We start from the raw sequence: 14,875 nt of genomic DNA, 5'->3' as shown, positions 1-14,875 counted from the left end.
AGTTTCAGCCACTCCAAGACACCATAAACTAAAAAGGGATATCTATATAATACTTAAGAATAATAAACTCCAGGATATCCTCCTGACTCTCTTTGAAATCTCTCAGCCACTGAGACTTTATTTTGTCTCATTTCTCTCTTCCCCCTTTTGGTCAAGAAAGCTTTCTCATTTCAATGATGTCAGGTCCAGGTGAATCCCCATGAGTTCTGTCCCACATTGCCAGGGAGATTTACAATCCTGGGAGTCATGCTCCACATAGTGGGGAGGACAGTGTGTTCATCTGCCAAGTTGACTTAGAGAGAGAGGCCACATCTTAGCAACAGAAGAGGCTATCTAGGGATGACTTAAGCATAATTTTCAGTAGGCTTAGTCTCTCTTTTGCAGGAATAAGCTTCATAGAGGTGAGCCCCAAGATTGAGGGCTCAGCCTATTGGATTTGTTGTTCCCAACAACAAATTTGTTGATTCTGCTTGCAAGAATATCAGGAATTCCTCAGATGGGTAAGTTCAATATTTCTTCCTTTCTCCCCAGTCCTCCAAGGAACTTTGAAAATACTTATTTATTCTCTGCCCAAATGACTTTGGAATATATCAGGGCACCACACTAACCTGTACCAACCAATAAGATCTCACACCCAATTCAAGATTCAATATAATTATGGTGTTCAAATAAACTAACCATACAAGTAAAATTTGATAATGTGCTACCCAAAATATAAAATTTGCACCAAATAAACATCTCTCCTTATGATCTCACAAAGAAGTTGAAGATTTAAAATATGAGCCATATTGTCCTATACCCAATATTTGGATATATCTTAGTCCTATCCAGATCAGTTTCACTCATATTTCTAGATGAAGTTTGATCACTTTTTCAGCTTTTTAACAGTTGCTGTATGGGGTAATGCTGACTTTCATAGCTTCAGTGCTCTAACTGAATCTCAGGTATCACATAAATGCCCAAAGTTTTGGGGAATGACCAGGTTACGTGTATATATAGCTCAATATCTCACAATTTAGAAATATCAGTTGCAACACCTAAATACATATGACTGTTGTAAGAGTTTACAGATTAGAAATGTTTACAATAGTCCCTGCCCTGAAAATCCATGCTCCTGACCTCGATTCACTGCATTTATATATTATAGTTAATCCATATGATCGAGGCATGATAATATTTGTCTTTTTGTTTCTGATATTTCATTCGACATACTGTTCTTAAGGTTCATTCACTTCGTTGCATGCCTCACAACTTCATTCCTTCTTGCAGCTGCACAGTATCTGTTGTATGTAAACACCACAGCTCCTCCTTACATTTTTCAGTTGTTGTACCCTTAGGCCACCTCCATCCATTGTGAATCCTGAACACTACCACCATAAACACTAGTGTGCAAATGTCCATTTGGGTCCCCAATCTCAGTTCCTCCTAGGGATACAGCTAGCAATGGGGTTGCAAGAACATATGGCAACCCCACCATTGGCATGCTATGGAACCACCACACTTCCCTCTGGAAGGGCTGCACATCTCATCTTCCCTACCAACAGTGAGCAGGTACCTCTCTTTCTCCACATTTTCTCTAGTACTTGTTTCTCTCTGTTTATTTTGTTTTTTAGTATTATTATTTTTCTTATTCTCTCTGTTCATTTTTAACCAATTTTATTTGCATATCATACTATACAGCTTAAGGAAATAAACATGCCTTTGCCACCATAATCGATATGAAGACATTATCTTTTCTTCCTCATAGAATCCATACCCCTCCCCCATGTCCCTTACCTGTTGAGTTTAGATTTGGCATAATGCCTTTGTTGCATTCAGTGGAAGCATATTACTATGCTACTGGTGACTGTTGACCCTAGCTCACATTCATTGTCCTTTTCCTGGATACTATCCATTTTTAACCCCTTGCAATGTTGACATTCATTTGTTCTCCCCCATGCAAGAATTTTTTATATTTGTACGTTTAATCCCATCCATTGTCACTCTAGGCATTCCTAAATTATACTGTCTCAGTCTTTATCCTCTGTCTCTCCTTCTGGTTTCATATATGCTCCCAGTCCTTCTCCTTCAACCATACTTACATGCAACTTCATTCAGTATACTTATATTATTGTGCCACCATCAGGTATTTTTGTGCTATCCATTTCTTAATTTTTACAGTCAGTCCTGTTGCACAACTTGTATTCCTTCAGCATCAAATGCCCAAATTCGACCCTTTTCTATCTCCTGATTATCTGTGCTCTTAACTTTAGCTCTCAAAGTTCACTCATTAACATTAGTTCATATTAATGAGACCATTTTATTTGTCCTTTAGCTTCTGGCTAATTTCACTTAGCATAATATCCTCAAGGTTTATCCACGTTCTTACATACTTCATGATTTTATTCTGTCTTACAGCTGTGTAGTTTCAATCATGTGTAAATACCACAGCTTGTTTAACCACTCATCTGTTAATGGACGTTTGGGCTGTTTCCATGTCTTGGCAATCGTAAATAATGCTGCTATAGACATTACTGTGCAAATGTCCATTTGTGTCCTTACCTTCAGTTCCTCTGGATATATACTAGCAATGGGATTGCTGGATCATATGGCAATTATATACTTAGCTTCCTGAAGAACTGCCGAACTCCCTTCCAGAGCGATTGTAACATTTTACATTCCCACCAATATTGGATAAGTGTGCATCTTTCTCCACATCCTCTCCAGCACTTGTCATTTGTTTTGCTAATGGCCATTTCAGTGGGTGTGTAATGATATCTCACTGTGATTTTGATTTGCATTTCCCTAATAACCAATGAGTTGAGCAACTTTTCATAGACCTTTTAGCCATTTGTATTTTGTCTTTTGAAAAGTGTCTGTCACACCTTTTGCCCATCTTGTAATTGAGTTGTCTTTTTGTTGTTGAGTTGAAGAATCTCTTTATACATTCTGAATACTAAATCTGTATCTGATAAGTGGTTTCCAAATATTGTCTCCTTTTGCATATGCTGCCCTTTTTTCTTTCCTGACGAAGTTCTTTGATACACAAAAGTGTTTAATTTGGGGGAGATTCTGTTTATCTATTTCTTTTTTCAATGCTTGTATTTTGAGTGTAAGGTCTAGGAAATCACCTCCTATTACAAGATTTATAAGGTACTTTCCTATATATTTTTTTCTAAAAGTTTTATGGCTTTAACTCTAATGCATAGGTCTTTGATCCATTTTGAGTTAATTTTTGTGTAAGGTGTGAGATATGGATCCTCTTTCATTCTTTTGCACATAGATATGCAGTTTTCCAAACACCATTTATTGAGGTGTATCTTCTGTCTCAGATAGATTGGCTTGACTGCCTTATCAAATATCAATTGTCCATAGATGAGAGGGTCTATTTCTAAGCTCTCAATTTGTTCTATTCATCAGTATTTATTTTATCTTTATGCCAGTATCATGATGTTTTGACCACTGTAGCTTTGTAATATGCTTTAAATTAAGGTAGTGTGAGAACTCCCACTTCACTTTTCATTCTCGAGATATTTTTAGCTATTTGGGGCACAGTGTCCTTCCAAATAAATTTGGTTATTGGTTTTTCTATTCCTGAAAAGTAAGTTTTTGGGATTTTAATTGGTATTGCATAAATCAATATGGGTAGAATTGACATCTTTACTATAATTAGTCTTCCAACCATGGACATGTGTGCCCTTCCATTTATTTAGGACTTCCATAATTTCTTTTAGCAGCTTTTTGTGCTTTTCTGAGTCAATAGGTCTTTTCTATCCTTAGTTAAATTAATTCTTAAATATTTGATTCTTTTGGTTACTGTTGTAAAGGGAATTTTTCCTCCTCAGATTGCTCATGACTAGTGCATAGAAACACTACTGATTTGTAGGTGTTGATCATGTACCCTGCAACTTTGCTCTACTCCTTTTTTATCTCTAGTAGCTTTTCAGTAGATTTTTTTTTTTGGATTTTCAACATATAGTATCCTGTCATCTGCAGACAGTGAGAGTTTTACTTCTTCTTTTCCAATTTGGATGCCTTTTATTTCTTTTTCTTATCTAATTGCTCTGCTTAGAGCTTCCAGCACAATGTTGAATAGCATGGAGACAGTGAGCATCCTTATCTTGTTCCTGATCTTAGAGGTAAAGCTTCCAGTCTTACTCCATTTAGGATGATATTAGCTGTAGGTTTTTCATATATTCCCTTTATCATGCTGAGGAAGTTCCCTTCTATTCCTATCCTTTGAAGTGTTTTTAGCAAGAAAGGATTTTGAATTTTGTCAAATGCTTTTTCTGCATTGAGATGATCATGTGGCTTTTCTGCTTTGAATTGTTGATATGGTGTATTACATCAGTTGATTTTGTGGTGTTGAAACAGCCTTGCCTACCTGGAATAAATCCCACTTGGCCATGGTGTATAATTCTTTCAATATGCTGCTGGATTTGATTTGCAAGTATTTTGTTGAGGATTTTTGCATCTATATTCATTAAAGAGATTGCTCTGATATTTTATTTTCTTATCATGTTTTGTCTGGTACTGTTATTAGGCATCATAGAACAAGTTAGATTGCTTTCCTTTCTCTTCAATTTTTGTTTTTGAAGAGTTTGAGCACTATTGGTACTAATTCATTCTGAATACTTGGTAGAATTCACACATGAAGTCATCTGGTTCCAGATTTTCCTTTTTTTGTGAGCTTCCTGATGACTTATTCAATCTTTTTACTTGTGATTGGTTTGGTGAGGTCATCTGTTTCTTGTCAAATCAATATTGGCTATTCATGACTTTCTAGAAAGTTGTCCATTTCATCTACATTGTCTAGTAATTAGTATATAGCTGCTCATAGTATCCTCTCATTCCTCCTTTATTTGTGTGGGATCTTTGGTTATGTCCCTTCTTCCTTTTCTGATTTTATTTATTTGCATTCCTTCTCTTTTTATGCCAGCCTAGCTAAGGGTCCACTGATTTTATTGATTTTTTCAAAGTACAACTACTGGTTTTGTTGATTTTCTTGATTATTTTCATATTCTCAAATTCATTTGTTTCTGCTTTTATGTTAGTAATTTGTTTCCTTATGTTTGCTTTGGGGTTACTTTGCTGTTCTTTCTCTAGTTCTTGCAAGTGGACAGTTAATTACTTGATACTTGCCCTTTCTTCTTTTTCAATGTAGGCAATTATCAGCACTGCTTTTGCTGCATCCCATAAATTTTGATATGTTGTGGTTTCATTTTCATTTGTCTCAGGATATTTACTGATTTCTCTTGTAATTTCTTCCTTGTCCCACTGGCTATTTAAGAGTGTGTTGTTTAACCTCCATATATTTGTGAATTTCTGGCCCTCTGCCTGTTATTGATTTTCAACATTAGTCCATTATGATCTGAGGAATTGTTTTATATAATTTCAGTCTTTTCAAATTTATTGAGACTTGCCTTGTGACCCAGCATATGGTCTATCTTTGAGAATGATCCATGAGCACTTGAGAAAAATGTGTATCCTGCTGTTGTGGGGTGTAATCTTCCATAAATGTCTGTTAAATCTAATTCATTTATTGTATTATTCAGAATCTCTGTTTCCTTATTGATCCTCCATCTAGGTGTTCTAGCCATTGATGAGAGTGGGGAATTGAAGTCTCCAACTATTATGGTAGATGTATCTTCTTCTCCTTTGAGTGTTGTCAGTATTTTCCTCATGTATTTTGGAGCACTCTGGCTTGGTGCATAAATATTTATGATTGTTATGTCTTTTTGTTGAATTGTTTCTTTTATTAATACATAATATCCTTCTTTGTTTCTTCTTATTGTTTTACATTTGAAGTCTAATTTGTTGGATATTAGTATAGCTACCTCTGCTCTTTTCTGGTTATTGTTTGAATGAAATATCTTTTCCCAACCTTTCACTTTCAACCTATTTTTGTCCTTGGGTCTAAAGTAAGTCTCCTGTAGATAGCATATAGATGAGTTGTGTTTTTTAATCCATTCTGCCACTCTATGTCCTTTTTTCGGGGGGAGGAGTTTAATCCATCAACATTTAATGTTATTACTATAAAGGTAGTACTTTCTTCTATTTTTCCCTTTGGATTTTATGTGTAATATCTAATTTTTTAATCCCTTTTTACCTTTACTGATAGTCTTTATTTCTACACTTTTCATCAGACCTCTCTCTCCTGCCTTTTCCTATCTGCCTATAGTGCTCCCTTTAGTTTTTATTGTAGAGCTGGTCTCTTAGTCACAAATCCCTCCCATGATTGTTTGTCTGAAATATTTTAATCACCCTCTCATTTTTGAAAGAAGTTTTGCTGGGTATAGAATTCTTAGTTGGCAGTTTTTGTCTTTCAGAATCTTAACTATTTCATACTACTGCCTTCTTGCCTCAATGTTTTCTGCTGATAAATCCACATGTAGTCTTATAGAACTTCCTTTATATGTGATGAATTGCTTTTCTCTTGCTGCTTTCAAAATTCTCTCTTTGTCTTTGACATTTGACATTTCTTTGATCTGTAATTTTATGTCTTTCATAAGAGAAGGGAAATTTTCAGTGGTTATTTCTTCCATTAGTTGCACTCTTTCTTTTCCATTCTTCATTCTTTCCTCCTTCTGAAACACCCACAACACATATATTCATGAGCTTCACATTGTCATTCAGTTCCCTGAGACCTTGTTCATATTTTCCTTTCTTTTCCTTATATTTTCTTTTATGTATTGGATTTCATAAACCTAGTCCTCTAGTTCACTAATTCTTTCTTCCACCTCCTCAAATCGATTGTTTTAGGTTTCCATTGTTTTTTTTTTCCATCTCTTCTATTGTGCCTTTCATTCCCATAAATTTTACTATTTGTTTTTTCACACTTAAAAGTTTTTCTTTATGTCCACCCAGTGTCTTCTTTATATCCTCCCTCAACTCATTGATTAGATTTCTGATGAGATTTTGCATGTCTGTTCAAGCATCCTGAATTAGTAATTTCAATGCCTGTATCTCATTTGAACTGTTGGTTTGTTCCTTTGACTGGGCCATATCTTCAATTTCCCCAGTCTTCCTTATTATTTTTTGCTGATCTCTAGGCATTTGATTTCCTTAATTAGTTTATCCTGGATGTTGTCTCACTCTTTTATCTACAGTTTTCTTGTTGGATGGTTTTGTTCTCTACCTGTTCTTTGATGTTCAGTTAAATTATTCTAGATCTCTAGCATAGTTTCTGTTTCACTGATCAGAATTTTTCAGGTCTTATTTTTCTGTTTCTTGCACTGCCTATGTAGAGCCCTCAGCCCCTTTTTTTGAATAGGGTCTCCTCAGCTATTATCAACTCCAGTCAGATTTTCCTAGACCAGACATGCCCATGTCTCAGGAGAAAAGAGTAGCTAATGTCAGTTTTCTCTGAGGGTGAGACCCAGCAGGCTGTCAGACTTTCCTATGAAGCCTCTAGACTCTGTGCTTTTCCTATGTTGCACAGTTTGTGGCACTTATCTGCCTGCATCTTCCCACCAGCTTAAAGTGATGCAGTGCCTTTAATTTCAGTAGATGCCTCCTGGTTGATTCAGAGGAGAGGCTGCTATAAGGGTTTATAATCTAGGCTCCAATTTTCTTATAAGTATTTTCTGAAAGAGAGACCTTAGGATGTTTTTTCTTTTATTTCTGGCTTATTTTGCACAACACACTGTCACCAAGGTTTATTCAGTTTATTTGGTGCCTCTCAGCATCCTTCCATTGTTTTAGCCACACCATATTCCATCATATAAATGTATCACAGTTCGCCATTCTGCTTCTCAGTTGTTGTACCTTTTAGCTCCTTCCATCTGTTGGGCATCATGGATAATGTCAAAATTAAACAAACCATGTCATACAGTGTCCTCACTTGGTTGTACAAACAATAGCACTCTCAATTTTAGACAGTCTTTATTGGTCCATAGAGGCAAAGAATCAACAAACACAACCTCACCAAATATCAAATCAAAACTACCGCTTATCACTTGTCCCTTGCCCCTAATTAGTTGCCCCTGGTAGTGTTGTGGTACTGTTAATGTCTTCCTGTTAACTATTGATCATAGCATGCAATTTTAGTTTTCTCCCATACCCATCTACTATTTACTCTTTGTCTAATATCTAACCTTTGAAATAGTTTTTGCAAAAACTTATTTATAATTGTAGATTTAATCAGTGGAATGCATGACACTATGCATCCCCTTTCAATCATATTCAACTTCAGTATGGCAGTGTGACTTATGACCCCACAAATTATTTATCATCACTTCTATTCATTCCTTTGCATTTAAGTTCTATCTCATTGGGTGCCTTTTCCCCATCTCTAGCTTTTGTGTACCTCTAGATCTGCTATATTCTACAGTGTAACCTCTAAAATTACCTTTACCAGAGACATAATAGCAAAATCATACAATATCTGTTCTTTTGTGTCTGACTTATTTCACTCAGCATTATGGTCTCAATATTCATCCATGTTGTCATATGCTTCTGGACTTAAATTTTGTCTTACTGCTGTGTAATATTCCATTGTACATTGTGATGGTCAGGTTCATTTGTTAACTTGACCAGGTAATGGTTTCCAGTTGTCTGGTCAAGCAAACACTGACCTATCTATTGCTATGAGGAAATTTCATGGAGTTAAATCATGAGCATGTTGGCTGCATCACAGGTGATTACATTTGCAGTCAGCTAAGGGGAGTGCCTTCTGCAATGAGTGACACTTAATCTAATCATCTGAAAACTTTTAAGGAGAATTCAGAAGAGAGACTCTCTCTTTCTGCCAGCCCCTCCTGGGGTGTTCAGTGGTAACCATTGTAGCTGCCAGCTTATGGCCTGACTTACAGAATTTGGACTCTAATCCCCACGGTCACATAAGATACTTTTATAAATCTCATATCTACGTCTATCTCTTGTTGGTTCTGCTTCTTTAGAGACTCCTGACTAATGCATGTATGTGTACTACATTTTGCTTATCCACTCATCTGTTTATGGGCACTTGGATAATTTCCATTTTTTGGCAATTGTGAATAGTGCCACTATGAATGTCAGTGTGCAACTGTCTGTTCATGTCACTGCTTTCAGCTCTTCTGGGAATATACTGAGTATTGGTATTGCCAGGTCATAGGGCAACTCAGGATTTAGTTTTCTAAGAAATCGTCGAACTATTTTCCACAGCAGCTGCACTGTTATACATTTCCACCAATAGTGAATAAGTGTTACAATTTCTCTACTGTTTTCCATAGTGGCTGCAACATTATACATTCCCACCAATAGAGGATAAATGTTCCAATTTCTCCACATCCTCTCTAGAACATTTGTAGTTTTTGGTTTGTTTAATAGCAGCTATTATTATGTATCTGGGATGATATTGCATTGTCGTCTTTAATTGCATTTCCCTTATAGCTAATGAAAATGAGCATCTTTTCATGAGGTTTTTTAGCCATTTGTATTTGTTCTTCAGAAAAGTGTGTATTCGTATCCTTTGTTCATTTTATAATTGGATTGTTTGTTCTTTTGTTCTTGAGCTGTATAATTTCTTTATGTACACAGGATTTCAAGACTTTATCTGACATGTGGTTTCCAAATAGTTTCTCCCACTAAGCTGACTGCCTCTTCACCTTTTTGACAAAGTCTTTTCAGGAACAGAACCTCTTGATCTTAAGTTGTTCCCATTCATCTATTTTTTTCTTTCACTGCTTGTGCTTGAGGTGAAAAGTTTAGGAAGCTACCTTTATAAAGCTTGGAGATGTTTTCCTACATTTACTTCTAGAGGCTTTATGGAACTGGCTTTTACATTTAATCAATTTTGAATTAATTTTTTGTAGGGTGTAAGGAAGGGGTGCTTTTTCATTCTTTTGGCTATTGATATCCAATTCTCCCATGCCCCTTTATTGAAAAGTCTGTTCTGTTCCAGTTCAGTAGATTTGGGGACCTTATCAAAAGATCAATTGTCCATAGATTTTATAGTCTATCTCCACACTCTTGATTCAATTCCATTGGTCAATACTTTTATCTCTGTGCCAGGACAGTGCTGTTTTGACTATTGTACCTTACAATAAGCTTTAAAGTCAGGAAATATTAGCCTTCCATCTTCACTCCTCTTTTTTTTAGAATATCCTTAGCTATTTAGGGTATCTTCTCCTCCTAAATAAATTTGATAACTAGCTTTATCAAGTCTTCAAAGTAGGTTGTTACGATTTTGATTGGTATTACATTGAATCTGTAGATCAATTTGGGTAGAAATGACATTTTAATAGACATCTCCCTATCTATGAGCAGGAAATATCTTTCCATCTATCAAGGTCATTTTAGAAATTACTTTTAACAATGTTTTATAGTTTTCTACACACAAATCCTTCTCATCCCTGGTTAGGCTTATTTCTAGATACTTGATTCTTTTGATTGCTATTTTAAATGGATTTTTTCCCTTAATTGTCTCCTTAGATAGGTCATTACTTGTGTATAGAAATAGTGACTTTTGAACATTAATTTTGTATCCCACCAATTTGAGGAATTTGTTTCTTTGCTCAAGTATCTTTGTTGTAGATTTCTCAGGATTTTCCAAGTCTAGGGTCAATATTCTCCAGGATAGATCATATGCTGCTATACAAAATAACTGTTTATAAACCTAATAAGATTGAAATTATCCAAAGCTCTTTCTCTGGCCACAACAGAATGAAGCTGGGAATCAATAATAATCAAAGAATGAGTGCTTTCACAAATATGTAGAGATTAAACAACACACTCTTATCAAAGAAGAAATTGCTAGAGAAATGAGTAAATATCTGGAGATGAATTATAATGAGAATCCAACACATTGGAATTTATGGAATGCCACAAAGGCAGTGCTGAGAGGGAAATTTTTGCCCTAAATGCCTATATTAAAGACCAAGAATGAGAAGAAATTGAGGACTTAACTGCTCAAAATAGAAATTTTTTTTTCTCTTTCTAGAGAAAGTGCAGCAAACTGACCCCAAACTAAATAAAAGAAGATAAATGACAAAGATCAAGACAGAAATAAATGAATTGGAAAACAAAATCAATAGAAGGAATCAACAAAACCAAAAGTTGGTTCTTTAAGAAAATCAATAAAATCAATGGACCCCTAGCTAGACTGACAAAGGAAAAAAGAGAGACGATGCAAATGAGCTAAATCAGAAATTAGAGGGAGTAATTATCATGGATCCTAAAGAGATTTTATAAAATCATGAGAATACTATGGAAAATTATATGCCAACAAACTAGACAACTTAAATGAAATGGGCAAACTACCTATACTGACTGAAGGAGAAATAGAAGATCTTGACAAACCAATTACAAGTAAAGGATACAATCAGTCAACAAAAATCTTCCCACAAAGAAAAGCCCAGGGCCAGAGGGCTTCACAGGGGAAATTTTATCAAACATTCCAAAAAGAACAGACACCAATCCTGCTCAAACTCTTCCAAAATATTGAGGAGAAAAGGACTCATTTTATGAAGCTAACATCACTTTAATACCAAAACCAGATAAAGACACTACAAGAAAGGAAAACTACAGACCAATCTCCCTAATGAATATAGATAAAAAATTCTCAGCAAAATACTAGCAAATTAAATCCAACAACACATTAAAACCCCACATGACCAAGTAGAGTTTACATCAGGAATGCAAGGGTGGTTCCGCACAAGAAAATCAATCAATGTAATACAGAACATTAACAAATCAAAAGGGAAAAATCATATGATCATATCGATTGATACTGTAAAAACATTCTACAAAATTCAGCATCATTTTCTGATAGAATCCTTTAAAAATAAGAATCAAAGGAAACTTTTTCAATTTCACCAAGGGCATATGTGAAAAAACCATAGCCAGCATCACTCTTAATGATGAGACTCAAAGTATTTATGTGTGATTTTTTAAAAGGGGGAATTTTAGTTGAAGAATGGATATAATGTAACCTTCTGAATTTAGATAAAGTTGAATAGGGTAAAACTGTTGTCTAATTTCTCCTTCATATTTTCCATCAGTTTATTGCTTCATTTTTTTCCCATTCAGCAAACCCTATTGAGTAGTTCTTTTGTATGCCAGAGATGGATGGCCCCTCATTGCTCTGACTTCTGAAGTGTTATTTTTTCTTAGTTCATTCATTTCATTTTCCTTTTGATAATTTATTTCTCTGATTCTTATGAGTCCAGAATTTTCAGCAAATTAACCATCTTGTATATTTCTGCCACATTAAACCTTTTAATCATGTTTTCCCCATGCCATTTCATTCCTGTTCTTCCTTCCCTCTGTTCTCACACTCTTTCACTACCTTTGTTGGAGCCACTTGATTATTGCCTGTATGTTCTATGGAACGTGTGCTTCCCTATCTGTCTTATTTGAGCAACTCTCAGGATATGGCATCTATCTACCTGACTGTTAGTCCTGCTTGTGGTGCCTTTACTTCCTGTTCCTAATAACAATGCTCTTTTTCCAATGACCACTTGTCCACTTGAAATCCTGCTTTTCTCTAAGTCCATTTCACCAGACCTAGCCTTGAAATATGATCTCACATCTGGGCCAAACCTCTCTGTTAGTCTCTGAACACTGCTTTCCTTGAACACTTCTGCCTCTACTTTTGGGTCACATCATGGCACATTACTGCATGTGAGGGGATATTACTTCCTGCCTTTACAAACTGATAAAAGTTCTAAGGTCTTTTTGGATACCTATCTCCTATCCAAAGAACTCCCTTCGATCTGTTTGTCTTCCCAGTCCTCCAGCCATATACACACTGGTATGTTAAGGTTACAGATGACTTTTTCCTTTTAGTATAGTTGATGGGCATTTGTTAGAGGTCTCCCTCAGTTTTGATTCTCTGCATGCTTGAACTTAAAACCAGCTTTTTACCTGTTCTCATTTCTTTCCTGTCTCCACCATGGGCTTCTCTCATATGGCATCCCCACTAAATGTTGGTATTTCTCAGAATTCTATCCATGAGTTACTTAATAAAAATGTTACTTAATAAAAATATGCATTTGAAATATAAATATGAAGTTAAGCAACTAAATTTGCTAACTACAACCACCATAAGCTTTCTTTAATTGACCTTGAAATGTCAAGGTAATTTTGGGAGGCAAAGCAGTGATCGAGTGTAAACTTTGGAGTCTCTTTGTCTGAGTTCAATTTCACTCTGCTACTTGCTAGTTGGATACATTTGGCCAAGTCACTTGATGTCTGCTTATCTGGATTATTTCATTTGTAAAATGAGGATAATAATAACACCTCCTTTATTATTAGGTTGATGGACAAGATTACCTACTGTTGATGGGTAATCTTGTCCATTCTTGGTTTCAATTGTCATAACCCCCAGCCTTATTCTCATCCTTTGGACAAATATATTCAACCTTTCTTCAACCACCCACTATCACCTTGATCCTAGTATTTTGAAAACTGAATGTTTCATTTTCCCTCATTTTCCTTTTACTAAATTTTCTGTCTAATCGTCTTTTCCCATAGTTTCATATGTACCTAGCCATAAGTCCTGCTAATTTTAAGGCTTCTGTACTTCTTGATAGTTTCCTTTCCCTTTTATCCCCACTACTCCAATTCTGTCTGCTTCAATGTAACAGTCTCTTTACTAGTCTATCTTCCCCTATTTTTGATAACTTCAAGCATATCTTCTATAAAACACCCAGAGAGATCTATTTGTAATGTCAAGCACAATCATTTAGGTTGCACTGGAACGTTTTTACAACTTCCCATTATCTACAGATTAAATTTCAAACTTCTTTATCAAGATTTACAAACCATCCATGACATACACTCCTTATTTTACCAGCTTCATGTCTTATTTACCACCTTGAATTCTAGGTTAGCTACTACAAGTAGTTCATTGTTTTCCCCCATGTTTAAGTCTTAATCTGGTGGTTCCATTTATGTGGTATTTTCCCTTCACCTGCCCAACTGACCTTGCTCTTCGCCAGCCCTGATTGTCAACCATCTACTATTCATCTTCAGCTCATTGCCAGTTTCTCCATTTCTTCTAGGAAGAATATTATGACATTGGCATTCTTGCCCATTCTCCTTCCATGCTGAATTAGGGGTCTTTCAGCTATCCTCCAAGACGTATGCATATCTGTATAACCATAGTTCAAAGTAATTATCTGTTTATATGTCATAACTTCTTTTGCATTCCAGTGGTACTTGGGCAACTAATCACAGAAGTCAGTTTGCTTGGTTTTCAGTAAGCATTCTTCAATGAGGAGGATTGAGCATTATTGTATCAATTGATATTATCTATTGAGCATTAATCATTGATGCTCTTAGTCTCTGGGGTCTTATTTTTCTTATTCTCAAGCATCTTGATAAATATTTCAGGAGTAATTGTATGAGAGATTTATTTTCTGTGTGGATAAGGAAGTCTAAAAAGAACTGAAGTGAATAATGCTGAAATCTTCTGAATGATCTAAATCTTGTTTCTGTTTAAAGCCCTTTTTAGCTACTAAAATTAGTAAATATTTTTCATGAAAGATAACCAGTCTTCTTTCTGATGATTCTTTTTATGTCAAAGGAATTGAAAGGTTTTCTTGAAACATTTGTTCTTAGTCTTAATTGTCCTGCTTAATTCAGTGTATGATTTTGGATGACTTGCTTAATGTTTCTATTATTTTCCTATTAAATAGTAATTACTCCAAATAATCATGAGGATTAATGTGATGTCTAAATTAGAAATTTTTCTATAAAACATATTTTTCAATAGCATGTCATGACTAATGTATACAGTATCCATGTAGACCTTCAATTCTACTATTTTTTAATTAGAAATTTAATATGTGTTAGGCTCTATTCCTAAATGCTTTATGTATACTAACATATTTAATCTCGACATAAGCAACAAAGTAGGTGTTATTATTATCCTCATTTGACAAATGAAATAATCCAGATAAGCAGACATCAT

Source organism: Tamandua tetradactyla, chromosome 10 (assembly GCF_023851605.1).
Source record: "Tamandua tetradactyla isolate mTamTet1 chromosome 10, mTamTet1.pri, whole genome shotgun sequence".
Taxonomy (NCBI): domain Eukaryota; kingdom Metazoa; phylum Chordata; class Mammalia; order Pilosa; family Myrmecophagidae; genus Tamandua; species Tamandua tetradactyla.
Note: the sequence above shows the minus strand (reverse complement) of the source record.